The 21,067-nt window shown below is 45.4% G+C and overlaps 1 long non-coding RNA gene across 1 annotated transcript in view; it reads left to right on the top strand.

The window, feature by feature from the left end:
• The window catches only part of LOC141089001 (uncharacterized), a 123,837-nt gene extending 104,670 nt beyond the window's left edge, over nt 1-19,167 (top strand). The window contains exon 3 of the long non-coding RNA XR_012232124.1: nt 18,433-19,167. This is a non-coding gene — a long non-coding RNA (uncharacterized lncRNA). The remainder of the gene's footprint in view (nt 1-18,432) is intronic.
• The last annotated feature ends 1,900 nt before the right edge of the window (nt 19,168-21,067 follow it).

Below are 21,067 nucleotides of genomic sequence, written 5' to 3'. Positions count from 1 at the left end.
GTCTGGTACAGGGTTTGTGCGTGACTGGAGGGATGTGGATTTGCCAGAAAGTGCTCCTCCACCCAGCACTCGCAGTGCATCATTGACACCGGGAACATTGGCCCACATGTCAGATTATGCCTTGCAGATCCAAAAAAAGGGACCACCGCATTGCCAAAATGATGAACGATGACGACTACTGGTTGGCCAGCATCCTGGATCCACGCTATAAAGGCAAATTACAAAACATCATGCCACAGGAGAACCTTGACCTAATATTGGCTAATAAACAAGCAACTCTGGTAAGTCGGTTGCTTGAGGCATTCCCAGCACACAGCAGCGGTGATGGTTCTCACACGAGCCGTACGGGCCGGGGGCAGCTTGGCAGAGGTTTTTGTGGTGCACACAGCAGAAGTGGCGTTGGAGACAGGGGTTTCATGACAATGTTGTGGACTGATTTTTCAAATACCGCTCACACAACTGGTAATACTGCATCGATGGAAAGTGACAGGAGACAGCATTTGTCAACTATGGTTACAAACTACTTTTCCTCCCATATCGATGTTCTCCCACACAGGTCATTCCCCTTTGACTATTGGGCCGCTAAACTGGACACCTGGCCTGAATTGGCCCAATATGCCTTACAGGAGCTCGCTTGCCCAGCTGCAAGTCTGCTATCGGAAAGAGTCTTCAGTGCAGCTGGATCAATCCTGACAGAAAAAAGGACCCGTCTGTCAACCCAAAATGTGGATGATCTAACCTTCATTAAAATGAACCATGCATGGGTTTCCAAGGATTTTGTCCCACCTTCCCCTGATGACACATAGGGTGACAGAAAAATGGCTTGCTTTGGTCCACCTCTTCCTGGGACTTCACCTATTTCGCCTTTTGCATCAGCTGAATGTCCAACATCAACATATGCCACTTTCTAAAACTCCCTAACTGTGCTGCCTCCCCCCCCATGGCCGGGGTCACCACCTAGCGCACGACACCGTGCGAGTGCCGTTGCCCTGGACAGGTGGGTAGGCCGACTCTTGGGCGCGGGCACTGGCACAGGGTCCCTCATAGTGCAATCAAGTGTCTCTGACGGTGGTGGTGCACACCCGCCGTCAGACACACCGCTGTACTATGAGGGGCCCAGTGCCAGTACCGACGCCCACGAGTGGGCCCCCCTTGCTTGGGCAGGGCCCCAGCATTTGCAATCTTTACCTCTCCCTGCTCCTCCGCTGTGTAATCTGGGCCGTCAAATCCATACTGGGCCTGACACCGTCTGAGCCTGCCTCCTGATGTATAGACATATATTTTGAATGTCTACGCTATCCATACATGTTATCTGGGGATACGGTACCCTTTCTAACCTTTGTGCAATCACGTGCAATCCATACTGGGCCTAACACCGTCTGAGCCTGCCTCCTGAGACATATATTTTGAATGTGTACGCTATCCATACATGTTATCCGGGGATACGGTACCCTTTCTAACCTTTGTGCAATCCATACTGGGCCTAACACCGTCTGAGCCTGCCTCCTGAGACATATATTTTGAATGTGTACGCTATCCATACATGTTATCCGGGCATACGGTACCCTTTCTAACCTTTGTGCAATCACGTGCAATCCATACTGGGCCTAACACCGTCTGAGCCTGCCTCCTGTGACATATATTTTGAATGTGTACGCTATCCATACATGTTATCCGGGGATACGGTACCCTTTCTAACCTTTGTGCAATCACGTGCAATCCATACTGGGCCTAACACCGTCTGAGCCTGCCTCCTGAGACATATATTTTGAATGTGTACGCTATCCATACATGTTATCCGGGGATACGGTACCCTTTCTAACCTTTGTGCAATAACGTGCAATCCATACTGGGCCTAACACCATCTGAGCCTGCCTCCTGATGTATAGACATATATTTTGAATGTGTACGCTATCCATACATGTTATCCGGGGATACGGTACCCTTTCTAACCTTTGTGCAATCCATACTGGGCCTAACACCGTCTGAGCCTGCCTCCTGATGTATAGACATATATTTTGAATGTGTACACTATCCATACATGTTATCCGGGGATACGGTACCCTTTCTAACCTTTGTGCAATCACGTGCAATCCATACTGGGCCTAACACCGTCTGAGCCTGCATCCTGAGACATATATTTTGAATGTGTACGCTATCCATACATGTTATCCGGGGATACGGTACCCTTTCTCACCTTTGTGCAATCACGTGTAATCCATACTGGGCATGAGAACGGCTGGCGAGCTGTTAAGCAAGCTACAGCACCTGTGGTTTGCACACGCAAGTTTTTCATTTTTTCAGGAATGACGGTTAGGCCTAATTCCGGAACTGCGGTTGACCTGCACTTACTGGGAAATCATTGTTCGCGGGTAATAATTGTAATCAGTGATCCCCATCACTAACGTTGTTCAGCGGGTTATCTGCACCTGTAAGCGACAAACGCTGGCCTTTTCAGTGTAGCGCACATGCAGCCACGGACATGTAAGGGCATGACACACCAGTTATTGGCCAATCTCATGTGCCAGAGCCTCACGTGTCCCTCTAGTAAGCCGGACTCGGACCGCGGGGCATGACGGAGTCTCGTTCGTTAACGGAATTAAGCTTGCAAGGTGTGCATCTGTTCTGTAGCTGGCATGGTTGAGGTTTCCCAGGTGGAGTCGAATTTAACCGTAGGCTCCACTCCTGGTGGTGCCCTTCTGGACATTCCTTTAAGGTTCAGCTTTGCAACCATACTGGCCACGTAAAACAAACACTTTGCCTTCATGAACGCTGTTTGGAGGGTCATGACTTGTGGGAATAATGCCGCACAATCAGTTAACCTGCTAGAGAGATCCTTCGTTGCTCCCAAGCATGACATCACAATCCCTAGGAAGAAGGTAATGCCACTGTGGCGACCGTACTCCTGGGGGCGACACAAGTGCACTGTTGCCCAGCCACTGCTCGATGAATCTGCTGGTACATTGACCCAGACCACTACATTCCCCTCGCACGCTACCCGGCCTGAATCTGACCCTGATGAAACTCAGGTTACCCTTCCCATATACAGTTCCATCTTACACGGTGACAAAGAGGAAGCTGCAGATGAAAGTGCAGGTTCGGCCCACCCGCCATCAGACACACCACCGTACTATCAGGGGCCCTGTGCCAGTGCCGTCGCCAACGAGTGGGCCCCCTCTGCTTGCCCAGGATCACAGCACTTGCAAAGTTGAAATACTGTGCAGTGAGATGGAAGATGGGGACGACGAGGAGTCTAGACTAGTACAGGGATTCCCTAGCGAGGAGACTTATTTGATTGTTTTCAATGTTGGGACAGCAATTTTTGGGGAGCACTATAATCTGGAGAATGATAGATGGGGCCCACCATACACTGGAACATTCCAATGGTGGACATCAGACACTGGAGCAGCATTTACAGGGCCCATTATACACTAGAGCATTAGAAATGGGGCCCATTATGTTTGGAGCACTATTTGGGCCCATAAGACAGTGGAGCTTCATCCATGGGGACCAACATCTACTGTAGCATTATGTGGAGCTCATCATATACTGTTTTAAACATTATATGGGACCAATAATTCTGTATGGAGAAATAGATGGGCCTCGTCATGAGATGTAAAAAGTGAGGTATTTTTCATTGTACTATACCGCTATTTCTCTGCCGTATCGGAGCATGATGAGTTGTGGTATGTGTTAAAGGGGCGCTCTTTCGCCCAGGGCACTTGAAAACCTGCAGCCAGCCCTCCCCCCCACAACTTTAGCCAAATAACCCCCATTTTTCAGTGCGTAACTTGTATTATGAAGTTAATTAAGGTTGACAAGCTTAAGTAAGAAGAATTGATGCTTTTGGCATTCAAATGGGCACTGTAGGTGTGTTTCCTGTCCTCCTCTCACTGCCGACTTTTATTCCCCATTGACTTACATTGGGTTTCGCGTTTCGGGACGACCCCGACTTTTCCCTACAATCGGACGATCTTGCTCGACCCGACTTTTGGAAAAGTCGGGTTCCACGAAACGAAACGCGACCCTATAAAACCAAAAGTCGCTCAACTCTAGTGCTTATGTCTACTATTTATTGGGATGATATGGACAACAATGGGAGATAACAGGTGGTATAGTAGAACACAGTAGTAGATGAGATCAGGGGTTGTTGCACAAAGTTGTAGATGATATCAGAGATTGTTGAAACATCATGGGGGCTGCATTATGGCTGTTAACACAGATGCATAACACATAATTGCATTAACCTTACCGGAATCCGCTTGTTATAAGCAGTGGTTTTGCAGAGAGCTGAGCACAAGTGAGTTCGTCAGAAGTCCAGAAGAAATAGTTACGTGCAGCAAACCCGGGAAGTAAGAAGGGCGGTGCTGAACAGTTAACCATTTAGAGAAACAGAAGATTCCAAACAGATTAATGAGAAAGAGAAGGGTAACTATGACACACCTAATGGCCATAGCTGGAACAGCACTTAAAAAATATCTTGCTGCACAGAATGGGCAGAACGCTCCACGCTTGGCATCAACAGATGCCACAATTTGGCTCTTTTGGCTGAGGGCGGTAAGCGCATGCTTGCCGTGATGCCATCCTTTACCGGATTCCTTGGCTTGCAGGTGATGCTGACTTGCAGGACTGGGCCACATGATGTAGACAGGCGATGGTTCAAACAAGTGATTTCTAGCTTGAGAACCTGCTGAACCAATCAGATTCCAGGTGATAGCTTGAAACCCCTGTATGCAGAGCAGACACTTGAATACGGAGCTCTGCGTCAGCATCAGGATCCAGTAGTTCGAACGTATTGGGCCTGTCGATGTGGGGCATAGAACGGTATAAGGAAGCAGGGCCTGCGAACCACATAGTTTCCTTAAGATAACTTGGAGCGAGGGATATAGTCGCATGGCCCGCAGGATTGAGGTGAGTAGGCACATAGTGCCACTGATTAGGGCAGGTGGATCTTCTTATCCTCAGTACCCGGTTGCTGGCGTAGACCTAAAAGCGTCGAGTTTCGTTACAGATGTATCCTAGTACACCTTGCTGTCAGTGTAGAACTCTGCATCTTTGATCTCCAGATTCATAGCATCCGAGATAAGCTCGACCAACTCGACTGCGAGGACAGCAGCACAGAGTTCCAGTCTGGTTATCGTGTGTTCACAGAGTGGTGCCAGTTTAGTCCGGCTCATCACAAACCCGATGTGGCTCTGTTTGTCCATGTCTATAGTTTTGAGGTATGCTACTGCTGTGATCGCTTTGACTGATGCCTCACAGAAGATACAAAGTCTTTGTGTCTTGACATTTGTGGATGGCACAGGAGCATATGGTCGGTTAACACGAAGGTTGGTCAAGGCCTCAAGAGAACTCCTCCACTCTTCTCACAGGTCTGCTTTTCTGCTGGAAGTGGATTGTCCCAATCATACGTATCTTGGGTGAAGTCTCTTAGCATCATTTATCCTTGGAAAGTTACTGGAGCCACGAATCCCACGTGATCGTATAGATTATTCACAAAAGAGAGGACTCCTCTGCGCATGAAAGGTTTCTCTTCTTTGCTGATCTGGAAGGTGAAGGTATCTGTCTTTAGATCCCAAAGCAATCCAAGGCTCCGCTGCATGGGAAGGGAGTCGATGCTTAGGTCTAGGTCCTTTAGATCGCTGGAAAAGTCTTGAGAGGGAAATCCTTCCATCAACTCTCGGCTGTTGGAGGAAATCTTGTGTAACCTTAGGTTCGACTGGGCAAGCATTTCCTGAGCCCTTTTTAGTAGACTGATTGCAGCCTTATTTGTCAGTGTGGACTTCAAACAATCGTCTACGTTGAAGTCTTTTTCTGCAAAGGATCTGACATCTGACCCATACTTTTCTTAGCCCTCTTTGGCAGAATTTCGGAGGCCGTAGATAGCGACTGCTGGGGAAGGTGTTATGATTGGGTCACCGAGGAGGAAAGCAAGACCAAGCTAAGCCACAGAAAACCAGAGATGTTGGTAACTAAGCGGATTGCAGACCCCTGATCCTATCCACACAACTAACAGTAGCCGTGGAGCATACATACGATGATTCTAGATGCCTCAACACAGCTGGAGAACTAGATAAGCCTAAAGCAAGAAAGGGGAAATCTAAACTGCCCAAGAGCAGACCCAAAAGGAATAAATAGGCCTCAAACATATATTGTCGGTGAGACAAGATGAAAACACAAACACAGGTAGGAAAATAGGCTGAGCAAACGATGGGGCCCAAACTAACTAGGCAGGACAGGAAAGGAAAGACACTGTCTGCAATCACGCAAAAAACCCTGCAAAAAATGCCCAACACGTCTGATAGAAAAAACACAGAAGTCACTAGACTTCGCCCACTATATCAGCACTCTGGTATATTCTGAGAACAGAGCAAAGAGAGGCCAATCTAATAAGGGACATAAACAAACTGGCACAAACAGTAACATAAGGATGGAAATTCAGCACAGCCCCAGCAGGGGCTGGCTGACCACACAAAACTGAAATGGACAAAACCAAATCAAATGTGAACAATAGCAAAAGAACACTTGGCTTGAGCATGCAGGGACTGAGCTGGAAACTAAGACCTCAGGAGGCAGGAAAAAATCACCAGCAGGGATAGAGGGAGTCGGCTGTCTTAAATCCAAACAGAAACTCCAGATGTCCAATCGTCCTCCTCATTATCAGGTGGCAGACCACTGTTAATTAGATCAGCTCCATTACCTCCTGTAACCACCAGAGGGAGCCCGGAAAGAGAACTCGCGATCCCTCTGTCAATATAACCAGCTCCACTACCTTCACTAGTAACCATAGGTAGGCCAGAAAGTGAATTCACAACAGTACCCCCTCCTTGGGGAGGGGTCACCGAACCTTCATCCACGCCACCAGGCTGATCAGGATGGGCCCGGTGAAAAGCACGAACCAATCTATCGGCATGAATATCAGAAGCAGAGACCCAAGAATTATCCTCCTGGCCATAACCTTTCCATTTGACCAAGTACTGGAGTCTCAGTCTAGCCAAACGAGAATCCAATATTTTCTCTACCTCATATTCCACACTGCCTTTAGCCAATACAGGGTCAGGAGCTGCCGCCATAGGAACTACTGGCTCCACAAACCTCTTCAACAGAGATTTATGAAACACGTTATGGATCTTAAGCGTAACTGGAAGCGCCAATCGAAAAGAAACAGGATTAAGAATCTCCAAAATCTTATAAGGTCCAATGAATCTTGGATTGAACTTTGGAGACGCAACCTTCATAGGAATATTCTTTGACGACAACCAAACCATATCACCCACTTTAAACCGGGGACCAATGGTCCTATGCCGGTTGGAAAACCGTTGGGCTTTTTCCTGAGAGGGACAACTTATCCACCACTTGGTCCCAAATCTGCTGCATTCTCTCTACCACAGTGTCCACACTTGGGCAGGTCGAAGATTCCACTTGCCCTGATGAAAATCGAGGATGAAACCCAAAGTTACAGAAAAAGGGCGACATCAAAGTGGCAGAACTAGTTCTATTGTTTAGCGCAAATTCGGCCAAGGGCAAAAATGAGACCCAGTCATCCTGATCAGCAGATATAAACAACTCAAATAGGACCCAAAGTCTGGTTTGTTCCATCAGTCTGCCCATTGGTCTGAGGATAAAACGCAGAGGAGAAAGATAACTGAATTCCCAGATTGGAACAAAAAGTTCTCCAAAATCTGGAAACAAACTGGACTCCTCTGTCCAACACAATGTTCTCAGGAAACCAACGAAACTGAACCACCTGTTGTAAAAACAAGGGCACCAACTCTGGAGAAGATGGCAACTTTGGGAGTGGTACAATATGGATCATCTAAGGCCTGTTTTCATACATACGTTTTTGATGTCAGTTGCAATCCACGAAAATGGCGGAAAACTGAACCGTCTCCGTTCTCACAAAGTGTGCCACCGGACCGTTGTTTTGACGGATCCGGCGAAGGAGAATTTTTCACGATCCCAGAACGGCATTCAGGGTTAAAAATGTTCCCGGAGAAAAGCTGCCGGGCCTGCGCAGTTGAAAATAGCGGACCGTCAACAAAAAAAAACGTTGCAGAGTCCGTTTCATCCGCCCGGGAGACGCTAAAATATTGGCGGATCCGTCAAAAAACGGGTGTGACGGACGACCATCAGTCAAGATCCGCCACTAATGTAAGTCTATGGGCGAAAAAACTGATCCGCCCCTTTTTCGTCTGATCCGTTTTTTGTCAGAAATTGGCAGATTTTGACTGACGCCTAAAAACTGATGTGTGAAACAGGCCTTAGAAAATCTATCACAAATCACCCAGATAACAGTCATTCTCTGAGAGACAGGAAGATCAGAAATAAAATCCATTGAGATATAGTTCCATGGCCTCTTGGGCACTGGCACGGGCATCAACAACCCACTAGAACGAGAACAGGGTTTAGACCGAGAACAAGTCCCACAGGACTGCACAAAATTCCTGACATCACGAGATAAGGCAGGCCACCAAAAACATCGATTCACCAAATCTCTGGTACCAAAAATACCTGGATGACCAGCCAACGCGGAACAATGAATTTCAGACATTACTCTCTTCCACCACTAGTCAGGAACATACAATTTTTCCATAGGGCAACACTCAGGTTTGTCCTCCTGAAATTCCTCCAGGGCACGTCTCAAATCGGGCGAGATGGCAGAAAGAACTATCCCCTCACCTAGAATGGCAGTAGGCTCGGTCACAATAAGAGAATCCGCAAAGAAACTCCTAGAAAGGGTGTCCGCCTTAACATTCTTAGTGCCCGGAAGAAAAGAGACCACAAAATTAAAACGCATGAAAAACAAGGCCCACCTAGCCTGTCTAGGATTCAAGCGTTTGGCTGATTCAAGATAAATCAAATTCTTGTGGTCGGTGAGGACCACAACTTGATGTCTAGCTCCCCCCAACCAATGTCTCCACTCTTCAAATGCCCATTTCATGGCCAACAATTTTTGATTCCCCACATCATAGTTACGTTCAGATGGGGAGAATTTTCGAGAAAAGAAGGCACAGGGATTCATTTTAGAAGTCACCGGATCTTTTTGGGACAAAACAGCTCCTGCACGAATCTTAGAAGCATCTACCTCCACCTGAAATGGAAGTGAGACATCAGGTTGCCGTGGAACCGGAGCAGAAGTGAATCTCCGCTTAAGCTCCTGAAATGCCGAGACTGCCTCAGGCAACCAATTCACCACATCAGCGCCCTTTTTGGTCAGATCAGTCAGTGGTTTAACAATACCAGAAAAATTACCTATAAATTTACGATAGAAATTAGCAAAACCCAAAAACTTCTGGAGAGCCTTCAAAGAAGTGGGCTGAACCCAATCATAAATAGCCTGTACCTTGGCCGGGTCCATTTCAATAGCCGACGGAGACAAAATAAATCCCAAAAATGAAATCCTCTGTACACCAAAGACGCATTTCGATCCCTTAACATACAGGGAATTTTCCCTCAAAATCCAGAACACAGTCCGGACATGTTCCACATGAGAATCCCAATCACTGGAAAAGATCAAAATATCATCCAGATAAATGATCAAAAACTTATCCACAAAGTCCCGGAAAATATCGTTCATAAAAGATTGGAAGATGGAAGGGGCATTAGTGAGCCCAAAAGGCATCACCAGGTACTCAAAATGTCCCTCCGCAGTATTAAACGCCGTCTTCCATTCATCCCCGTGCTTGATGCGAATAAGATTATATGCCCCCCTGAGGTCAAGCTTGGTAAACCAGCAGGCACTTTTAACTCAGGAAAATAAATCAGAAATCAGGGGTAACGGGTACTGATATTTAACAGTGATTTTGCTAAGGGAACGATAGTCAATACAAGGCCTTAATGAACCATCTTTTTTGGTCACAAAAAAACCAGCACCTAAGGGTGAAGAGGATGGTCTAATATGACCCTTCTCCAACAACTCCTTGATATAAGATCGCATAGCATCATGTTCGGGTACCGATAAGTTGAAAAGCCGACCCTTGGGAAATTTACACCCGGGCATTAACTCAATTGCACAGTCATAATTCCTATGAGGCGGCAAAGACAGAGACTTACTCTCACTAAATACATCAGAAAAATCATCCAAATAATCAGGAATATCATGAGACTGGGGAGCGGTGGAGAAAACAGGAGTGTCATTAAGAACCCCAACTCACCACAGACACAGATTTCCAATCCAAAACAGGATTATGAGTTTGCAACCAAGGGAAAACCCAGAATAATAGTATCATACAAATTGTGCAGCACCAAAAATTTACAATTTTCTTTGTGGTCCGGGGCGACCCACATTATCACCTGGGTCCAAAACTGGGGTTTATTCTCCATTAAAGGAGTAGTATCAATACCCCTAAAAGGGATGAGTCCACAGGGGTATCATGGGAAAACCACAATGTTTAGCAAAGTCCAAATCCATCAGATTCAAAGCTGCTCCTGAATCCACAAAAGCCTTAGCGGAAAATGTAGATAAGGAGCAGATCAGAGTAATTGCCAAAAGGAACTTAGGTTGTACATTGCCCACAGCAAATGTGTGCGCAAAATGTTTCTCTCATTTAGGGCAGACAAAAATAGTATGAGAGGCATCTGCACAGAAAAAACACAGCTTATTACACCTTCTAAACTCCTGACGTGGGTCCTAGACAAAACCCTATTACATTGCATCAGTTCAGACGTTTGTTCAAATGGCAGCAACGCCTCTCGTGTAGTTTTACGTTCACGTAAACGCCGATCAACTTGAATGGCTAATGACATAGAATCATCAGGACCAGAGGAAACAGGAAATCCCACCATAACATCTTTTACGGTTTCTGCTAAACCCTTCCGAAAGAGAGCTGCTAAGGCACCGTCATTCCATGTAGTAAGGACCACCCACTTTCGGAATTTTTGACAGTATCCTGCCCTGGTTCAATGCCAATAGGGTTTTTTCAGCTTGAACAATAGCATTAGGTTCATCGTACAACAACCCCAAGGCTTGAAAAAATGCATCCACATTAGTCAGAATAGGATTTCCAGGTATCAGAGAAAAAGCCCAATCCTGGGGATCGCCGCGCAGCAAAGAGATGACAATTTTAACCTGCTGCACAGAGCTCCCCGATGAGTTAGGCTTCAAGGTAAGAAATAGTTTACAATTTTTCATAAAATTCAAAAATTTAGACCGATCCCCAGAAAACACATCAGGATTAGGGATTTTTGGTTCAATAGCAGGTGATTGAGCGAGATAGGCAGAAATTACCCACATTTCAGCAGTGAAATGCTCAGCACGATCAGACAATTGTTTAATCTCCATTAAGGAAAAAAAAATCCTCCTACGGCCCCAGAGAAAAAGAGGAAAAAATATCTATAAAAAAAAAAAAAAAAATTCTGACACTTTTTTTTTTTTTTACAATTCTCTCCTGCTTTTGAGTACCCCAGAATCTACGGTTTAGGCTGGTGATTCTGTTATGATTGGGTCACCGAGGAGGAAAGCAAGACCAAGCTAAGCCACAGAAAACCAGAGATGTTGGTAACTAAGCGAATTGCAGACCCCTGATCCTATCTACACAACTAGCAGTAGCCGTGGAGCGTAAATACGATGATTCTAGACACCTCGACACAGCCGGAGAACTAGATAAGCCTAAAGCAAGAAAGGGGAAATCTAAACTGCCCCAGAGCAGACCCCAAAGGAATAGATAGCCCTCAAACATATATTGTTGGTGAGACAAGATGAAAACACAAACGCAGGTATGAAATAGACTGAGCAAACGATGGGGCCCAAACTAACTAGACAGGACAGGAAAGGAAAGACACTGTCTGCAATCACGCAAAAAACCCTACAATAAATGCCCAACACGTCTGATATAAAAAAACCCTGAAGTCACTAGACTTCGCCCACTATATCAGTACTCTGGTATATTCTGAAAACACAGCAAAGAGAGGCCAATCTAATAAGGGACAAAAACAAACTGGCACAAACAGCAACATAAGGAAGGAAATTCAGCACAGCCCCAGCAGGGGCTGGCTGACCACACAAAACTGAAATAGACAAAACCAAATAAAATGTGAACAATAGCAAAAGAACACTTAGCTTGAGCATGCAGGGACTGAGCTGGAAACTAAGACCTCAGGAGGCAGGAAAAAATCACCAGCAGGGATAGAGGGAGTCAGCTGTCTTAAATCCAATCAGAAACTCCAGATGTCCAATCGTCCTCCTCATTATCAGGTGGCAGGCCTCTGTTAATTGTATCAGCTCCATTACCTCCTGTAACCACCAGAGGGAGCCCGGAAAGAGAACTCGCGATCCCTCTGTCAATATAACCAGCTCCACTACCTTCACTAGTAACCAGAGGTAGGCCAGAAAGTGAATTCACAACAGGAAGGGCTGTTTCTGAAGATGTGCACCCTCATCCGGTATTCTGTGATGTCTTTGTCCGGATTGTTGTCACGGTACCAAAAGAACCTCAAGTAGTTTCTGTGTTCCTCTTTGACGAGAAAACAGTGGAACATCTGTTGTATGTCAGCCATAAATGCCACTGTATCTCTGCGGAAAGAGGGTAGTACTTCCAGAAGTCCGTTGTTGAGGTCTGGACCCAACAGTAGGACTTCATTCAACGAAACATCTTCGCATTTGGTGCTTGAGTCGAATACCACTCGTATTGGACCTGGCATTTTAGGATGGTATACTCCAAAGATGAGCAGGTACCAACACTCCTCTGAGGGCTGAAGTGCAGGTGCAATCTCTGCATGGTTGTTTTGGAATATCTTCCCCATGAAGGTAAAGAAGTGTTCTTTCATTTCAGGTGACTTCTGAAGCTTGTGCCTGAGGGAGATGAATCGGTTGTAGACCAGTTCCCTATTGTTGGGTAGGCGTCTTCTCTGAGGCTGAAATGGTAAAGGTGCGACCCAACTGTTTGATTCGTATTTGACTATTTGTCCATCCATGATGTACAGGAACATCCTATCTTCTATGGACATCGCTACGTTTGTCCTGTGGAAGACAGTACATCCCATGTGGTTTTGTTCACCTTCACAGGCGTGGTCTTTGTTGGTAGGTGCTGAGAAAGGGCAAGGTATTGGGTGCTGTTTGGCCATTCCTTTACCAGCAGACTATTGTGGCATGGCTGGAAGAGAGACAGCCGTCCATTTTCTAGTATGCTGGTAAGCATACTGTTGACTGAGGCCGGCTTGTGTGCACCTCCTAGACAGACGTCTCCTATGATCACCCATCCAAGGTCGAGCCTCTGTGCATAGCGCTCCTGGAGCCGTTTATACATTCTCTAGTCTTGTGGACTCTTAGTTTATCTCTTCCCAGGAGTAGAGCTATTGGGGTTCCTGGATCCATTTCAAGTATCAGGTGGGCTATATGCTTCAGATGGGGGTGATATGTCGCCACCTCCTGTGAAGGTATCTCTGACCTGTTGTCAGGAATCTGGTTGCACTCCAGGATGTTCGGTAATGATAGGCAGGTTTGGCCATCTATGGACTCTACTTTGTATCAGATTGTTTTTCTCCCTGCCATCTGAACGGTACCCAAAGAAGTCCTCAGGGTGTAGGGAGAACCAGGGCCTACAATGCTGAAGTTGTCAAAGAGGATGGACCTGGCTAGGGACCTGTTACTTTGGTCATCCAGGATTGCATATATTTTGAAGGCTTTGTCCTTGTGGCCTGCAGGAGAGACTCGGACAAGGCAGATTTTTTAACAGGACCTTCCTCCTGTGAGTCTGTTACAGATCTCCGTACATTTAGAGCTGACCTCATGGGTGTCTTTGTCAGTGTTCTTGTGCTTCCTATCGTGCTCCTCTGCTTGCGACAACACTCATGGAGGTGATCCAGTGTGCAAGGCTGTATTGTGATTCGTGCTGCTGCATTCTGTACTTTTCACGCTAGCTTCACAGTTCCTGGTCAAGTGAGAGGTTGTGGCACAACATTTGAAGCAGATATTGCTCTCCTTGAGGAAACTATTGTGATCCTTCGAAGACTTCTCCCTGAAGGCTCTGCATTTCAGTAGAGGATGTGGTTTCTTGTGTAGAGGACAATGTTTACTGACATCCTGAGGTTTGCTCTTATCTGGAGGGGGTTTATTCACCTTGTGAGGAGGGCCTGTTGAAACAATGTTAGTTTTGTGGACTGCCACAGGTGTCTTATCTGGTTTGACACAAGGGACAGTGGAACATGACAGAGTAAAGTCAAAACTAAGGTCATTTCTGATCCTAGATTGTTCGGTAACAAAATCAACAAATACAGTGAAAGGAGGGAATGATACATTATGATTTTGCTTATACCGTGAACCACATGTAATCCACTTTTCTTGTAGGTTGTAAGAAGTTTCTGTATTATCGGATTGTTACCCTTAGCGGTGTCTAACAATGCCAATCCGGGCAAGTCTCCTTCCTCCTGAGCAATCTGTAACTCAATCAATAAATCACTCAGTTCTCTAAGCTTTAGATAACCTTTAGGTCCTATCTTAGGAAAATCATCAATTCTTTTATTTAAAGCATTCTCTATGACTTCTACTGTCCCATAGCATTCATCTAGTCTTTCCCACACTTTACGTAGGCCTGTGCGAGGATGCTTTACATTAATGTCTCTCAGTCTTTTGGCATGCTCGACCAACTCACTTCTGAGCCACTTTACCAGGAGATTTAACTCCTCACTACAAGAAAGGTCCAGACCATGAATAGCATTCCAGAACGAGGTTCGCCATGACCTATAGTTCTTGGGTTTGTCAGTGAACTTTACACGTCCCTTTGTAACCAGTTCTCAGCAGGCAAAGAACTTTGCAAAGTCATGGGTGGCTCCATCAGCGCTGGCATGAGCCGGTGTGTAATCGTCATGTCCAGTGTGTGGTGCATCACCATACCTGTAAGACGCTTCTGACTCCGGATAGTCTGTGCGGTACCTTGTCGGTGAAGAAGGTGTCTCTTTAAGGCAGGATGGGAGCTGTACCTTCTTCTCAATGGAACAGTAGCTGTGGTCGACATCTATGTGCTGGATGTCTCCTCGCCTATGGTAGTGAAGTTTGGGATTGGATCGCTGGTAATCTGCATAAGCTGATCGATATGATGCGTCAGAGCTGTCATCCACGCCGGAATGTTGACGGACATACTCTGCCATGCGCTGCGCTGGATCTTCCTGCTCTAGATCTGGTCCGAGAATGCTGCTGCGTCTCTCAGAATCAGGATTCTTCATAGCTTCCAAATACTCTGCCTTAGCTTTTGTAGCTACTGTCTCTTTGTCTGCCGCAAGTTTTTCTAGCTCTGCCTGCAATCGTACAGCTTCCGCTTCTCTTTGTGCCTCGTGCTCTGTTTGCCTCAGCTTTAGACGCATCTCTCATTCGGCGAAGGCGGATCTTGCTTTGGCTGCTTCGGCTTTGGCACGAGCGACAGCAGCGAGCTCTGCTATTGATGACCTGCTAGAACTTACTCGTGACCTCGTTTCGAGTGAAGGTGTGCTGTTTTGAGACATTGTGCATTTAGCTGCGAACTGCTGAGTATATTGGTGGGAAACTGAGTCTATGTATGGCAGGCTTCTGCATGGCGGAAAAGATGAAACACTTTTTGGCAGGCTGCAGTAGCATTCTGCAGCTTTATGGTGGATGCTGTGATACCCGTATGCAGAGCAGTGTTGGTGTTAGCGGTCCTGTACAGCAGGGCTTCCCAACTCCAGTCCTCAAGGCCCACCAACAGATCATATTTTCAGGATTTCCTTTGATTGCACAGGTGAAGCAATTATCACCTGAGCAATATTAAGGAAATCCTGAAAACATGATCTGTTGATGAGCCTTCAGGACTGGAGTTGGGGAACCCTGCCGTACAGTCTATGCAATCACCGCATGCGACCGACGGTCCTTTACAGAGACCTGGGCTCTTACTCCCTGCGGCTGTATGGCGGCTGCTGTAATACCCATATATGGTGCAGTCTGGGTGATGGCGGTCCCTTAAAGCCTATGTAACCACCGCTTGCGACCGGCGGGCCCGTTTTTACTGAGCCCTGGGCTCTTATTGCCTGCAGCTGTATGGCGGCTGCTGTGATACCCGTATGCAGAGCAGTCTGGGTGATAGTGGTCCCTTACATCCTGTGTAGTCACTGCGTGTGACCAGCGGTCCGTTTTTACTGAGCTCTTGTCCTTTGCGGCTGTATGGCGGCTGCTGTAGTACCCATATGCAGAGCAGTTTGGGTGATAGTGGCACCGTACGGCCTGTGTAACCACCACCTGCGATCGGCGGTTCCATTTTTACTGTTCTGCCTTCTTCCACGTATGATGCTGTGTGGATTCCAGCATATGGCTAAACCTTTCATCCACTCCCAGTAACAAGACTGTATGGGTGCTTAAGTCTATTATTTATTGGGATGATATGGACTATAATGGGAGATGATAACAGATGGTATAGTAGAACACAGTAGTAGATGAGATCAGGGGTTGTTGTACAAAGTTGTAGACGATATCAGAGATTGTTGAACGCAGTTATGGATGATTCACGTAAAATCCATAAAAAAATAATGCAGCATGTCAGATAATGCAGCATGTCAGTACTAGTAGACAATATCATAGCAATACAAGGTACTATCACAAAAGTAGCAATGATACAGGATGCTGTTATATCAGTAGAATGCATTATATAGAAGCTGAGCAATACAACACACACAGCAGTAAAGGAGAAAGAGATATCTAAAATAACTCATGGCTGCCAGTTTTGCACTCACTGAACAGAGGATGCATATAACTATCATGCAGTGCAATAAGCAATAGCATTACAGGAGCTAAACATGCATTGCAAACATCATGGGGGGCTGCATTATGGCTGCTAACACAGATGCATAACACATAATTGCATTAACCTTACCGGAATCCGCTTGTTATAAGCAGTGGTTTTGCAGAGAGCTGAGCACATGTGAGCTGTCAGAAGTCCGAAAGAAATAGTTACATGCTGCAAACCCGGGAAGGAAGAAGGACGGTGCTGAACAGTTAACCATTTAGGGAAACAGAAGATTCCAAAGACATGAATAAGAAAGAGAAAGGTAACTGTGACACCTAATGGCCATAGCTGGAACAGCACTTTAAAAATATCTTGCTGCACAGAATGGGCAGAACAATGATTTTTGCGGACAAATTAGTACTCAATATATACGGACATGGGAACAGCCCCGTAGACTATAATAAGTTTGTGATCTAACCAAGAATATCACAGAATATCACAAAACATGTATGTGAAAAACGGATGTGTGAATGAGGTCTAACAGGTCACGTATTTATCACTTCATAGAGAGTTCTGAACCATGCAACACCTAAAGACCATACAATACCCACTGAAATCTTGACAGACATCTTTCTATCTATCTAGAGAAAAAAAAATGTTCTCAACTGAAACAAAACGTTGCTGAGCCCTAATGGGCCATTAAGCCACATTAATGGCTTATTTTTCTAATTCTTTAAATGGAGTCCTGCTTTTGTTTTTTATCTATATATCTATCTATTTATCTATCTATCTATAGTGGGTACAGTAAGTATTCAGGCCCCTCTAAATTTTTCACTTTATTTCATTGCAGCCATTTGGTAAATGCATAAAAGTTTTTTTTTTCTCATTAATGTACACTCTGCACCTCATCTTGACTGAAAAAAACAAATGTTGAAATTTTTGCAAATTTATTAAAAAAGAACAACTGAAATATCACATGGTCATAAGTATTCAGACCATTTGCTCAGTATTGAGTAGAAGCACCTTTTTGAGCTCGGGCAGCCATGAGTCTTCATGGGAATGATGAAACAAGTTTTTCACACCTGGATTTGGGGATCCTCTGACATTCTTCCTTGCACATCCTCTCAGGTTCCGTCAGGTTGGATGGTGAACGCTGATGGAAAGCCTTTTTCAGTTCTCTCCAGAGATGCTCAGTTGGGTTTAGGTCAGGGTCTAGCTTGGCCAGTCAAGAATGATGCTGCAAAAATTATTTTGATACCTTGGCCAGATCTGTGCCTTGCCACAATTATGTCTCTGAGCTCCTTGGCCAGTTCCTTTGACCTCATGATTCTCATTTGATCTGACATACACTGTGAGCTGTGAGGTCTTATATAGACAGGTGACTTTACAAATCAAGTCCTATCAGTTTAATTTAACACAGCTGGACTCCAATGAAGGAGTAGAACCATCTCAAGGAGGATCACAAGGAAATGGACAGCATGTGACTTAACTATGAGTGTCTGAGCAAAGGGACTGAATACTTATGACCATGTGATATTTCAGGGGTTTTTTTAAATATATTTGCAAAAATTTCTACAGGCTTGAGAAAGGTCTGCACTCAAGACAGAAACGTCGCCACATGGGCTATTAAAATCACTTTTTTCTTTTTGAATATGGTGTGCTGCCTCTATCTTTTTTGATTTTTTACTTACAAGGACTGGTATGTACCTGTGAGGCTTTGCACCCTACTCTTACCTGTGCTGTTCTTCTACTTTTTCTTTTTTAGATAGATAGATTTGGAAAAAGAGGCAGTGTAGAAGGGAGGACCGGGCTGCTGAAGTACCAAGTCTGGAACTGCTGGGGGCGCACCGCCTGTTGCTGGAGGGAATGCAATTGCAGCCAGAGTGAGCCGATAACCTAGGCGAAGGGGACATGGCCAGGACAGTAAGGTGCTGCACGGGAACAGGCAATCCTGCCAGAACACTGGGCAGGTGTGGATTGCAGCCGCAGTGAGAGGTACGTTAGGCCGCAGCGTGCAGAGATGGAGCGGCTGCGTGAGGGACTTACTGATATCGGCGTGTGTGCAGGGTAATGTGCGCCAGGCAGAGCATTGCTGCACGGATGTCCGGGTGTCAGCCGGCACACAGAGGCGCACACGCAGAGCGCAATTGTGCAGAGCAGCCATTCAAGTGAGGGCGGCTGCTCAGAAAGACACATGCCGAGTTGAACTTAGCGGAGAGCTTTATCCTTTTGCTTTGCGGGCAAAACCGGAGACCTCCCGCAGCAATCAGAAGTAGGATCGTGTATAGGGTGGGAACGCCTGAAGACACCACAACCACCACCGCCGGCATTTCACTACCCTTGGGATCTTAAGCAAGTGACGAGCTGTGAAGCCACGATAAGTGAGACAAAAGACTTTCTGCTTAACCACTCATTATAACGTTTAACTGTTGCATTCACTTTTTGCCTGTTATCTCCCTGCGAGGAGATCCTTACTGTTAAGAGATTACATATAGTTAAACTGTTCTGCAGCATTTGTGTTACTGCGTCCCAGTACCTGCTTATTACATTAGCACTCCAGTGTTTTCAAAAATACAAAAGGGACTTTAATAGCTCTGCTGGTGCGGCGATGTTTCGGCTACAATGAGCCTTTTTGAAGCCGAAGCCAAAATGTCACCACACCACCAGGGCTATTAAAGTCTCTTTTGCATTTTTGAAAACACTGGAGTGCTGCCTCTTTTGGCCAAACTCTATATCCTATTGCAGTGAGGGAAGTCCATGCCTGGGGAGCTGCACCCAAAGAATTGCTATATGTATGCTTCTCCAACTTCTTGCTCTAGATAGATACAAGTGCTTCTCACAAAATTAGAATATCATCAAAATGTTAATTTATTTCAGTTCTTCAATACAAAAAGTGAAACTCATATATAGAGTCATTACAAACAGAGTGATCTATTTCATGTATTTATTTCTGTTAATGTGTTAATGTTGATGATTATGGCTTACAGCCAATGAAAACCCAAAAGTCATTATCTCAGTAAATTAGAATAATTAACAAAAACATCAGCAAAGGCTTCCTAAGCATTCAAAAAGGCCCCTTAGTCTGTTTCAGTAGGCTTCACAATCATGGGGAAGACTGCTGACTTGACAGATGTCCAGAAGGCAGTCATTGACACACTCCACAAGAAGGGTAAGCCACAAAACGTCATGGCTAAAGAAGCTAGCTACTCAGAGTGCTAAATCATAGCATATTAATGGAAAGTTGAGTGAAAGGAAAAAGTGTGGTAGAAAAAGGTGCACAAGCAAAAGGGGTAACCGCAGCCGTGAAAGGATTGTTAAGAAAAGGCCATTCAAAAATTTGGGGGAGATTCACAAGGAGTGGACTGCTGCTGGAGTCATTGCTTCAAGAGCCACCACACACAGCCGTATCCAAGACATGGCCTACAAGTGTTGCATTCCTTGTGTCAAGCCACTCATGACCAATAGACAAGGACAGAGAAACGTCTTACCTGGCCCAAGGAGAAAAAGAACTGGTCTGTTGCTCAGTGGTGCAAGGTGTTTTTTTCAGATGAAAGGAAATTTTGCATTTCAATTGGAAAGCAAGGTCCGAGAGCCTGGAGGAAGAGTGGAGGGGCACACAATTCAAGCTGCTTGAGGTTTAGTGTGAAGTTTCCACAATCAGTGATGGTTTAGGGAGCCATGTCATCTGCTGGTGTAGGTCCACTTTGTTTAATCAAGGCCAAAGTCAGCGCAGTCGTCTACCAGGAAATTTTAAAGCACTTCATGCTTCCCTCTGCTGACAAGCTTTTTGGAGATGGAAACTTCATTCTCCAGCAGGAATTGGCACCTGTCCACACTGCCAAAAGTACAAATACCTGGTTTAAAAACAACACTGTGTATCACTGTGCTTGATTGGCCAGCATACTCACTTGACCTTAACCCCATAGAGAATCTTTGGTGTATTGTCAAGAGGAAGATGAGAGACACCAGACCAAACAATGCAGACGAGCTGAAGGCTGATATCAAAGCAACCTGGGTTTCCATAACACCTCAGCAGTGCCACAGGCTTATCACCTCCATGCCACACCGCAATGATACAATAATTGATGCAAAAGGAGCCCCAACCAAGTATTGAGTTCATTTACTGAATACACATTTCAGTAGGCCAACATTTCGGATTTTAAAATCATTTTTCAAGCTGGAGTTATAAAGTATTCTAATTTACTGAGATAATGACTTTTGGGTTTTCATTGGCTGTAAGCCATAATCATCATCAACACTAACAGGAATAAACACTAGAATTAGATCACTCTGTAATGACTCTATATAATATGAGTTTTCACTTTTTGTATTGAAGAACTGAAATGAATTAACTTTTTGATGATATTCTAATTTTGTGAGAAGCACCTGTAGATAGATAG

This window comes from Dendrobates tinctorius, unplaced genomic scaffold (genome assembly GCF_039654945.1).
Source record: "Dendrobates tinctorius isolate UK_male_01 unplaced genomic scaffold, ASM3965494v1 ptg000043l, whole genome shotgun sequence".
Classification (NCBI taxonomy): domain Eukaryota; kingdom Metazoa; phylum Chordata; class Amphibia; order Anura; family Dendrobatidae; genus Dendrobates; species Dendrobates tinctorius.
This window is presented reverse-complemented; position numbering and strand designations above follow the sequence as displayed.